This window comes from Camellia sinensis, unplaced genomic scaffold (genome assembly GCF_055761805.1).
Source record: "Camellia sinensis isolate YWXY unplaced genomic scaffold, ASM5576180v1 Unanchor2, whole genome shotgun sequence".
NCBI classification, from domain to species: Eukaryota; Viridiplantae; Streptophyta; class Magnoliopsida; order Ericales; family Theaceae; genus Camellia; species Camellia sinensis.
This window is the reverse complement of record NW_028129079.1, coordinates 20835708-20847790: the sequence shown is the minus strand read 5'-3', so window position 1 is coordinate 20847790 and position 12083 is coordinate 20835708. Positions and strand designations below refer to the sequence as shown.

The 12083-nt window shown below is 36.8% G+C and overlaps 1 long non-coding RNA gene across 1 annotated transcript; it reads right to left on the bottom strand.

Moving 5' to 3' along the window:
• Positions 1-3895: 3895 nt before the first annotated feature.
• Positions 3896-6806, bottom strand: LOC145815428 (uncharacterized). The gene is made up of 3 exons (XR_014358365.1): positions 6571-6806; positions 4504-4605; positions 3896-4238 (listed from the first exon to the last, which is right to left on the bottom strand). It is a non-coding gene; the product is annotated as an uncharacterized LOC145815428 (long non-coding RNA).
• Between the last annotated feature and the right edge of the window lie 5277 nt (positions 6807-12083).

Genomic DNA, 12083 nt, shown 5'->3' with positions numbered 1-12083 from the left:
CATAGTAAAAAGCAAAATGCCATCTCTCTTTCAACTACTGAGGCTGAGTACATTGTTGTAGGGAGTTGTTGTGCACAAATGCTGTGGATGAAACAAATGCTTCATGACTATGGGATAGATCAGAACACTCTCACTCTTTTTTGTGATAACACAAGTGCCATAAACATTTCAAAAAATCAGGTCCAACACTCTCGCACCAAACACATTGAGATTCGTCATCATTTTATTCGAGAGTTAATGGAAGAGGGCCTTGTTGTTCTTGAACATGTACCCACTAAGTATAAAAAAGTTGATATTTATACAAAACCCGTTGATCTTCTTTAGTTTGAGTTCCTTAGAAAGACCTTGGGTGTAGTGCTCAGTCACTAGGGTGTTACCTGTTTCTTGAGTGGGTGTGAGTGTTTGGTTTTTTGTGTGCTTGGATGCTATAATCTCATAGTCATTGATTTCGGTTATCTTTGTATTCAAATTTATATGAATACTACTCATGCTGCTTACAAGATCTCATTCATTTTTGTTCATAGCTCATTCTGAATGCTCATACTCATTAACTTCATGATCTCATTCTGTACACATCCTTGAGATAAACTGTTGCAGGGGTTTCCGCACAAGTGATCAAAGTTCTCTATGGACCACTAACAGTGTTTCTTGTACTTTTTCAGAGGAATTGACCTATACTAGTATATCATGGGTGATGTTGAGTCTCTTAACCATCTTCCATCATTTTTCACTTCCACGATTTCTCCCTCAGTTCATTGAAGTTTGGGCATTAGCAAAAAGCTACCTCAGAGGCACCAACCAGGCCATCTTTTTTTTATTTCATTCTTCTCTGGTTTGGTCTCCATACTCTTGAGCGTGCATGCCACCAGTGAGTGCCCATAAGAAAGAAAAGTTGAAAATAATAATAATAATAATAATAATAATAATAATAATAATAATAATAATAATAATAATAATAATAATAATAATAATAATAACAAGAACTCATTGATTGAGGGGGAGCCTCCGCATTTACTCAACAAATACCCTGTGATTCCTAGTGGTTTGACTTTTCTCTGTATGTTTAGTTACTCTTGCCGGAGGTCCAGCCATCCAATCACTACGAGGATTAACTCTAGCTCTGTGGCCTCTCAAGGATCACACACACACGTTTTATATGTGAGCTTTCATGTTTGTTTTTGAGTTATGCACTCTCGTGTTGCTTATGATCATTTATTAAATATTATCTACTTGCTCATGATTTTGTGGTTCATAAGTTTTTAAATAAACAAGTTTTCAGGCTTCATGGTGTGTGGATTATTTCAGCCCAGTACTACAGTCTTTTAACTAAGCTCTCCTTTGATTTCCAGTTCACCATTCTCTGATTGAGTTGCTTTTGTTTTTACTTTTATTTTTTTAAAAAAAATGTTTTGGAGCTTAATGTTGTTTTGTCCCCGCTTGAGCAGAATATTTCACGCTTGAGCGTAAATTTCTGTCATTCAGCATTTAGTGCAGGGTTTTGCAGTTCTGCGAGGGTGTTTTTGGCCCTCTAGCATCCTTTTTCGAGCTCGAGCGTATTCGCGCGTGCTTTGGCTCCCCGCTCGAGCATTCGACCTCACGCTCGAGCGGACTGGTTTGGTTTAAAACTCTCTCCCTCGACTCTTCAGTTCATTTTTCCCCCAAATTTCATTCTCTCTCCTAGGGCTCCTTGGCGATTCCGTGCATTGTCTTCCTTGGTTTTTTCTTTGCTGATTCCTGTTCTTCTCGCATACCTAAGGTATGTCCATCTTCTGTTTCATCTTTGTTTTCCTATTTATTTACGTATTTTCACTATCGTTTCCTCCTTCACTCATGTTCGTATAGGTTGGGTCTTATTCGTAGTGTGAATCTTGTCCTGTTTTATTAAGTCTTTGGCATACTGAGATGGGTTAAGATCTATGTTTCACTGATTTCCATTCAGTCTATTTGTTTTTTTTTTTGGCTACCTTGTTCACCATGACTCATCTCTGATGCATTTTGTTCACTTGGGATTGCTATGCATTGACCATATTGCTTTATAGATTTATCTCATGTTGATATATTTGACTGTGCTACTAATGTTTTGTTTTTTCTCTTTTGGTTTAATTTTTGTCTTGGATTGGGGGTTGTGTGTTTATACTTTTTTATTTTCCTTGGTTTAGTCATGTCTACTTTCAAGAGAAGGAAGTCCACTGGCTCTTGACCCTCCTTTAACTCTGACCGGTTTCCCTCGGCTAAGAAAGCCAAATTGTTTCGAAAGTCTTATTCGTCCCGAACCGTTCATCTTGAACGAAATGTCTAACCTAACACCTTTGAGTCTATCCATATTCGTCTTGTTTTTGATCCCTTGGGTGGGGATTATGTACTCTCAAGTCCTCAAAACCTCAGTTGGGTTCGAGAATTTTACTGTAACATGGAGAGTCTTGATGACATCGGTCCGTCATTCAAGACTTGGGTCCGGTCCAAGTCAATCATAGTCACCACTGATCTCATTAGAGAGCTGTTAGGGATTAGTAAAGTCTTCCCTATCTTCTATCCTTTTTCTGTGCGACCGACTTGAGATTTCAATGAGGTGGCCACTGCTCTTTGTGGTATATCTCGTCCTTGGCTTTCTGGGGCACTGATCAAACAAAATGAGCTTCTACCCCATTTTCAGTTACTCAATCTCATCGTGTGTGCCAACATTATCGTGACTACCCATAGCTCAGAAATCAATCAAGAACAAGGGTTTGTTCTATAGTGTTTTGCTCTCAATCGCTCCATTGATCTTGTTACTTTGATTATTCAGAAGATGGTTGTTGTATTTGAATATAACAACCTTGGTCTGCCTTATGGGTGCCTCATTAACAGGCTTCTCACTTTTAATACACCAGATAACATTTCTTTTTCCCACTTTTAATATTTTAAAACATCATCATGTGAAGATTTATTTTGTTGGTAACCAAGATGTATTCATAAGCCCAGAGTTTTCTAAATCAGTCGAAGTATGGAATGATAGTGTGGTGGCTCTATTCAGAAGATACCCCCAGTAATATGACCTAAAGTTAAAGGTCAAGCCTAGACCCAAACAAACCACTATATTCTTAAACTGCAGGAACTAACCAATTCATCTGCTAATTTTCCAGGTCATAAATATCCCATAATCTGGGACCTTTAAATAATCCTTATCAGAAAGTGAATGCAACAGTTCACTAAGGTGAAGAGCCAGTATGCCAATGTCCTAAGGTCCATACCAAAAAGTCAAAACCAATTTACTAAACAATCAAGCAGATCACAGGATAATAAGCTTGCCATCCCTACTTTCAAACTCCCCTAGACAACTACGAACTTCAACATTGTTTACAAACCTGCCGAAAAAAGGCTGAATCCATGTACACACAAAATACAATGAAAACCAAATTAAATTTCATACACAAAACTTAAACCAACAAAGAAATGTACAAAGGAATCAAAAGCTACAAGTAAAACAAACTGATTGTCTATTTCCCCAGGAAAAGTAACTGTTGTCAATCAAATAGAACCAATAAGTATGACAGGAAATGCTAACCAATCGTTAGATTAACCTAACAAGAAATCTATAACAAAGACCTTATCCCGATTATGGAATAACATTTTTTAATGTAGTTATAATCTTACATCTAGATCAACATAAGAACTTCCGAAGTACACAACCTGGTAAAATTTTATCTAGAGAATTTCAAATTTTTTATTGTGTATATACTATATTTGTTGGGAAAAAAGAAACGTGAAGTCATAACTTGTTTTTTGAGATTGAAAATGTGTATAATTCACAATTTATTTACTTGCACTTTTTCTTAGTTGAAATATTTTAACCCAAAAAAAATAATTCAAAATCTACACAGGTTAATCAAATCACAGTTTATTGTGCAAAATTATAAAACTTCAAATCTAAAAATCAATTACATTATCTAAAAAGAGAGTAGCAAGGATTACAACATTCAAACTTCTATCAAACAGGGAAGGGGTCAATGAGATATTGTTACAGGTACAACTAAAGAACTAACTTTTTTTTTACATCCCAAACATTAAATAAAGATAATGAACAGGTTTAGATTGGTTAATATTACATAGCTAATGGCTTGGATTCCAGGTGGTTAATAATTACCAAATCCCTTCCTTTGCCATTTTCAGAATTGGCAGAGGGTAATGTTTGGGAGCTCAACAGAACCCGCTTTCCTTTTCTTTATCCTTGTCATCTTCATTAACCTCATGCCCCTCGACTGTTAGGTAATGAATTTTTTTAGGAATATTAGGTAATGAAACGAAAAAACTTTGGTGATTTTGTTCAAAGATGACAAATTTGATAACAGCAATTCACTTGATGTACAAATCTTTAGAGATTTGTAGAGAGTTGGGTTCTGCAGATTTGGTTGGAAACTGACCATATAGCTCTAGATAGCAGCATCAAATATAACCTTGATATTGATAGCCCGTCGAATAAATTTATTGGCTCTCATATGTCAAAACAAAAATTGAAAGATATACCTTGGAGACGCCATGTAGCAACAGCCTAAGAAAAGGGTCTTGAACATGCAGCTCCAGCACCTCCGTATCTCCACTCTCCTTGATGAAGGCTCGTATGCATTCCTATAAAGATAAAAATTATAGCTCCTTTAAATGACACAAATGGAATGAAAATTGTTTTAAAAAATGGAAATTGATATGGCACATACATATACGAAAAGTATTATCCATATTCATAGTGATGTATGATTTGATCAGATAATAACCAAGGAAAATCACATGTTGGAGGCTGCGATAGAGAAAGAATACTACAAAAACCTACAATAGGATTGGAGATGAAAGTTGCACGAATATATAGAGAAAAAAGAGTCTTTGGATGAGAAAACAGAAAACAAAGATTATGATTAAAGAAAACGCTCATTCATAAATATTCCAAATATCAAAAACAGTAGCTGTTTCATTAGAGGAAGAAAGCCAAGCATATTTACAGAGAAAAAAGGAAGACATGAACTTCATTCATTAGAGAAAAATCACAACAAAAAAAAAATGTGTTTGGTAACGTTTACGTTTTCAGTTTATATTTACAAAAATTTTATAAACTGGTTTCTGTTTATTTTTTGTTTATTTTAAAAAAAATATAAACTATAAACGCGTTTGGTAATTGAAAAAATGTTTTAAAAAAATTTTAAATATAAAAAAAAAAAAGTGAGAAATGACAAGTGGTAGCAAGTGGCAGCGGAAGACGGTGGTGAAAAGTGGTGACGGTGGGTGGTGGGTGGTGGTGGGTGGGTGATGGCGGCAGGTGGTGGGTGGTAGCGAGTGTGGTGGTGGTGGTGGTGGCGGGTGGTAGTGGCAGGTGGGTGGCGGGTGGGTGGTGGTGGTAGGTGGGTGGGTGACGGTGGCGAATGGTGGGTGGCAGCGAGTGGGTGATGGTGGCGGGTGGCGGGTGGTGCTGGCAAATGGGTGGTGGATGGCGGGTGGTGGTGGGTGGTGATGATGGGTGGGTGGGTGACGGTGGCGAGTGGTGGGTTGTAGCGAGTGGGTAGTAGGTAGTGGTGGCGGATGGCAGGTGGTGGTGGATGGTGGCGTGTGGTGGTGGTGGTGGGTGGTGGTGGCAAGTGGGTGGCGAGTGGGTAGTGGTGGTGGGTGGTGGTGACGGGTACGTGGCAGGTGGCTAGTGGTGGCAGGCAGGTGGTGAGTGGTGGTGGCGGGTGGTGGTGGTGGTGGTGGGCGGTGGATGGTAGTGGCGGGTTGTGGGTGGTGGCAGGTAGGTGGTGAGTGGTGGTGGCAGGTGGTGGTGGGGGGTGGGGGTGGGTGGTGGTGGCGAGTGGGTGGCAGATGGGTGGTGAGTGGTGGTGGCAGGTGGTGATGGGTGGTGAGTGGTGGTGGCAGGTGGTGGTGGGGGGTGAGTGGTGGTGGCGGAAGATGGTGGTGGAAAATGGTGGCAGATGGTTGCTAGTGTTGGGTGGTAAAAAAAAAAAATTCAAAACTCAAAATGGAAACACATTTTTTGTGTTTTCATTTTTTAACCAAATTTATAAACTGAGACCACTGATTTATAAATCAAAAATTTTACCAAACAAGTTTTTATTTGAGTTTTTAAAATTTTTGTAAATTTAAACAAAAAACTGAAAACGTAAGTGTTACCAAACGACACCCTAGAGTTTCACCCTTACAGTAGCATATCTATACAACAGCATTTGAATTGAAACTGAAATTCTTGTTGAGCTAAGAATAGTTTCTACAATTTGAGATACAATTTTCTCTATATATATATATATATATTTTGAAGTAAGGGAAAAAAAACTGCAAATTTTCTATTTCTATTTTCATAGACATATTAGCAAACATGTGGTGTGCATAATTTACACATAAATTAGAGTAAAGAGATACAAGAACATCGAAATCACATAGTGGCACATCTTCGAAGACAAATAAGCATGGAAGCAGCTATCTACATACCAGATCGTCCAGCCATCTCGAAATAGCATTAAAATACAAATCTGAATGGAATTCCAGTTCGCAAAAACACCAATAGAAAATACAGAACACAGAGCAAAGCATAACGTAGTAGGGAATTTCACACACCTGGTTGTCTGGTTGTGCACTTGTTGTTCTTGGTTTCAGCACTTCCGAAAGATGTAGAGTTTTGCTGCTTCGCCGCTACACCCTGTGAAGACACCTCAGCATTTGCCCAACTCAACAGCAACCGATACACCGCCATAGGATTGAGATGTAATAGGCGACAACAACGGTGGCAATTGCACGCTTCCATAAATTCAAGTTTGGGGCTTTTCCGTGGCCCTGTGGGTCGGTGAAGGCTGGGCAAAATTTGGGGGCTTTTCTCATATTAAGCTTATTTTGTATCTTAATTCTCAAATTATGTTAGTTTGGACAAAATTCTCAAATTAGGCTAAGTGCTATTAAAAATCGCGCTTTCATTATTTAAAGTCTAAAATGTGATAGTGAAAGTGCTATTGCAAATCACGCTTTTAATTAAAAAAGCGTAGTTGCAAATCACGCTTTTAACATAAAAAAAATTTCTGAATAAAATGCTATTTGAAATCGCACTTTCACTCTGCATTCGTTTTCTGAAAAAAAAAACGCTATTTGAAATCGCGCTTTCACTAATTTTTTTTTCTTGAAGAAAACGCTACTTAAAATCGCGCTTTCATTATTGATAAATACAAGTGTGGATTGAAACCACGCTTTCATTGTTCATTTATTTATTTATTAATATTTTTTTTTTCCTATTCTCATTGTTTTGGTGATAATGTAATTCATAAAAAAAATTTGGCTTTACTAAAGCCATTGTCATGTTGAAATTTTATTTTTTTTTCTTTTGTCTTTGTTTTGGTTTAGAAGGTGTAATTCAGAAATTTTACATAATATGGGAAAAACCTCTTCTTTTCATATATAATTTGTGTTACATCATATAAGAAAAGCCTCTTCTTTATATATTAATTTTACATAATATATTTAACTAATTACCAAACATTTGGGAATTAAGCCAATTTATATATCATTTAAATTTTTATGGGAAAAGCCTCTTTTCATATATTAATTTTACATAATATTTTTCATATATATAATTTTAAAATCATGTTCATTTAGATATTATTAAGTCAATCATGTTCATTTACAAAATTCATGCTTTCACTGTTCACTACAGTAAGCATGGATTGAAACCACGCTTTCACTGTTCATTTAAATTATATTTAATTTTTTTTTGTAAATTTTTTTTTTCTGTTGTCACTGTTTTAGTGATAATGTAATTCATAAATTTTTTTTGGCTTTACTGAAGCCGTTCTCATGTTAAATTTGTTTTTCTTTTGTCTTTGTTTTGGTTTAGAAAGTGTAATTCAGAAATTTTTTTTGTCTTTACTAAAACCGTTTTTATATAAATTTTTTTTGTTTATTGTTTTGTGTTTGTTTTGGGTTAGCAGGTGATAATGTAATTAATAATTTTTTTTTTGCTTTAATAAAGCCGTTTTCATGTAAATTTTTTTTTTCTTTTGTCTTTGTTTTGGGTTAGAAGGTGTTATTCAGAAAATTATTTTGGCTTTACTAAAGCCGTTTTCATTTAAATATATATATTTATTCTTTTGTCTTTGTTTTGGGTTACAAGGTGAGAATGTAATTCAAAAAACCAGCTTAGTAAAACCGTTTTGTACCCGTTTTCATTAAAAAAATAAAAAAATTTCTCTCGTCTTTGTTTTGGGTTAGAAGGTGACATGCATGCTCTGCAGTCCGAAGCACACCCACACACTGTGCAGTTCGACGAGCAACGACAAAGGATGAGACGCGAAGAGCACCGCGGAGTAGGGCAAGAAGACGAAGGCCACCGCGAGAGCTCCTAAAATAAATTTTGTCAACATTTTTGTAATAAAACTTAATACATAATATACGAAATCACTAATTTACTAAATACTCATACAGGCATGAAAACAACGTAACTGAAGTTGCAAATGTAATAGTTTTCAGTTACGTAGGTAGTACAGACATAAGTCTCCCACAAAATTACATTCTGGACACCATGAACTGAACACACATTACATACATCCTGGACACCCTGAACTGAACACACAATACATAAACATAACAGTTAGATAGACAAACACCTAATTCATGACCGAATATTGCATATTAATAACCGCAACATTTGACAGACACAATACATAAACATAACCATAACATAACAGTTATACTTAGTCTAACACAGACATTACATATTAATGCATGACCTAATATTGCCGAAGTGTAGACATTTACACCTAATTCGCGCTTAAATCGGCAGGTGGCTCAGAGTCTGAATAATCCGAAAGCTCAGCGTCAGAGACAAGTTCAGGATCCTCCATGATACCCTTGATAGCCGCAACATTTGGTTCTGTTTTGTTCTTCTGGGCATCCTTCTTAACTATGTATAGCTGCATATCGCAGGTTAACCTACGGCGCATTTGAGAAATCTCACGTTGTAGTCTTTCACATAGTCGATCAACATTATCAAGATCTTCTTTTTGGATCTCAACAGAACGTGCTTTTGGCACCTTAAGTTGATTTTTCCGACTAAAGGTTTCCAGCTGTACCCGCTCTATAAATAGTGCGGGCCACTTGAGACGAGCAGTGTCAGATAAACCATATCCTGTTTGATTGTTAGATGGCTCCATACATGAACCTCCTTGAACTGGATAATACTTGGACATCAAAAGATGTCTCTTCCCAAACCTATCACGATAACCACAAGCATAATCTAAAACAAGTATTCCCACTCCCTCCCATGAATCGTCTTCAGCACCGCCACAGCCCCTTCCCCCTCCTCATCGTGAACTGTCACCCCTTTGTAAGTTTCTACCACCTCTGCGATTCCCACTCCCTCCCATGAATCGTGTAGCCATGCTAATTTTTTAAAACAAATGAATGATAATTTCGTAGGGCGAAATGAGTTGTAAGGTTGTGTCTTCACCTTTAGTCGTTTATATAGTTGGTTGTGAACGGCTTTAGAAAGATGCCTCTGCATGACAATCCCACATATATGAACAAGGTATGAGTTGTCACTACACTGAAAACACAGAGAAAAGCAAATACTATGTACCAAGTCATGTGACTTGACAATCTATCTGCATATACGGACAAAATAAGGGCATGCTCAATGTAAGGTAAATCAGTGAATTCACTGTTGCCATGTGACTTTCTGAATTGAGAATCCTACATATATCAATAAGAGATGAGTTGTCACTGTAATAAAAAAATCGAGCAAAAAATCGAGAAAACTAAAGCATATGCACCAAGTCACATGACTTCACAATCCATCTGCATATACGGACAAAATAAGGGCATGCTAAATGTAAGGTGAATCAGTGAATTCACTGTTGCCATGTGACTTTCTGAATTGAGAATCCCACATATATCAATAAGAGATGAGTTGTCACTGTAATAAAAAAATTGAGCAAAAATTGAGAAAACCAAAGCTTGTGCACCAAGTCACATGACTTCACAATCCATCTGCATATATGGACAAAATAAGGGCATGCTCACTGTAAGGTAAATCAGTGAATTCACTGTTGCCATGTGACTTTCTGAATTGAGAATCCCACATATATCAATAAGAGATGAGTTGTCACTGTAATAAAAAAATCGAGCAAAAAATCGAGAAAATTAAAGCCTGTGCACCAAGTCACATGACTTCACAATCCATTTGCATATACGGACAAAATAAGGGCATACTCACTGTAAGTTAAATCAGTGAATTCATAGTTGCCATGTAACTTTCTAAATTGAGAATCCCACAAATATCAATAAGAGATGAGTTGTCACTGTAATAAAAAAATCGAGCAAAAAATCGAGAAAACCAAAGCCTGTGCACCAAGTCACATAACTTGACAATCCATCTGCATATACTGACAAAATAAGGGCATGCTCACTGTAAGGTAAATCAATGAATTCACTGTTGCCATGTGACTTTCTGAATTGAGAATCCCACATATATCAATAAGAGATGAGTTGTCACTGTATATCAAATAATCGAGTAAAATATCGAGAAAACCAAAGCCTGTGCACCAGGTCACATGACTTCACAATCCATCTGCATATACTGATAAGTCTCTCCATGATTTGACTACTCAATGTGTGAAAAAATGAAGCTTCTGTAAGCAATGTTGTGTTTCACTTAGCTATGCATCATTCGTTGTTACGACCTACTATTTGTATTTCATTGAAAAGTATGACTATTTGAATTTTTGTTGTCATTTGGAATTATTTTAAAATCAACTTTTGAATATTCAATTTGTAATATTTTGGGAAACATTTACAATCTCAACTTTTGAAATCAACTTTAAAATAATGGTTGATCTTGTGAGTGAAACGTGGGTTATGTAGGAGTACTTGGCCACCAATGTTTGTGAATATCATGGTGTATTCAAATCTGTCCAGAAAACTGGTGCATTCAAATCTGTCCAGAAAACTGGTGTTACACAGTAATTTCGGAAGTGTTGTTCTCTTTGGGTATAAATCTGAAAAATAACAAATCAGCGTCATTAGAACTGGTTACAATTCTAGTTTTTATACTAAGAGAATCGTCAATTTCTTTAAAAAGGTGCAGAAAACAATCTGTTTGGGTATAATTAATTGTAAATAGTGATTCATTCCAACCAAATCAAGTAAAACCAATTGGGTTTTAAACTTAGTCCCCCAATTGGACCAACCACTTGGCTTTGAGCTTGTTTGTCCAGCCCCCAAAGTTTAGTTTTCTGTCAACCCCACATTCCTTACCAGAGTCATCATTTGTACTGGACTTACAAGAATTGGAAGGTGACTCTTTCTTCTTTCCTGATGGAGATTGAAATTCTTTACGTAGAGGATCCCTATTTCACGAGGCCCAGTTAAGGGAAGTTTTTTACCGAGCTACCTGTTCTGTTTTATGTGTTATTGAAGGCCGTAGTTCGTTTGTCTGAACTTTATTAGTCCCCCAACTGGACCAACCACTTGGCTTTGAGCTTGTTCGTCCAGCCCCCGAAGTTTAGTTTTCTGTCAACCCCCCATTCCTTACCAGAGTCATCATTTTTACTGGACTTCCAGGAATTGGAAGGTGACTCTTTCTTCTTTCCTGATGGAGATTGAAATTCTTTACATAGAGGATCCCTATTTCACGAGCCCCAGTTAAGGTAAGCTTTTCACCGACCTACCTGTTCTGTTTTATGTGTTATTGAAGGCGGTAATTCGTTTGTCTGAACTTTATTAGTCCCCCAACTGGACCAACCACTTGGCTTTGAGCTTGTTTGTCCAGCCCTGAAGTTTAGTTTTCTGTCAATCCCCCATTCCTTACCAGAGTCATCATTTTTACTGGACTTCCAAGAATTGGAAGGTGACACTTTCTTCTTTCCTGATGGAGATTGAAATTCTTTACATAGAGGATCCCTATTTCACGAGCCCCGATTAAGGGAAGCTTTTCACCAAGCTACCTGTTCTGTTTTATATGTTTTAAGTATTCACATAATTCAACATACATTAATCCATTCATTAATCCAGAACATTCATTAACTCATTGCAATTCAATAAAGAAAGTCATGAACTAATAAATGTGTAGTTATAAATGTAGTTATTTC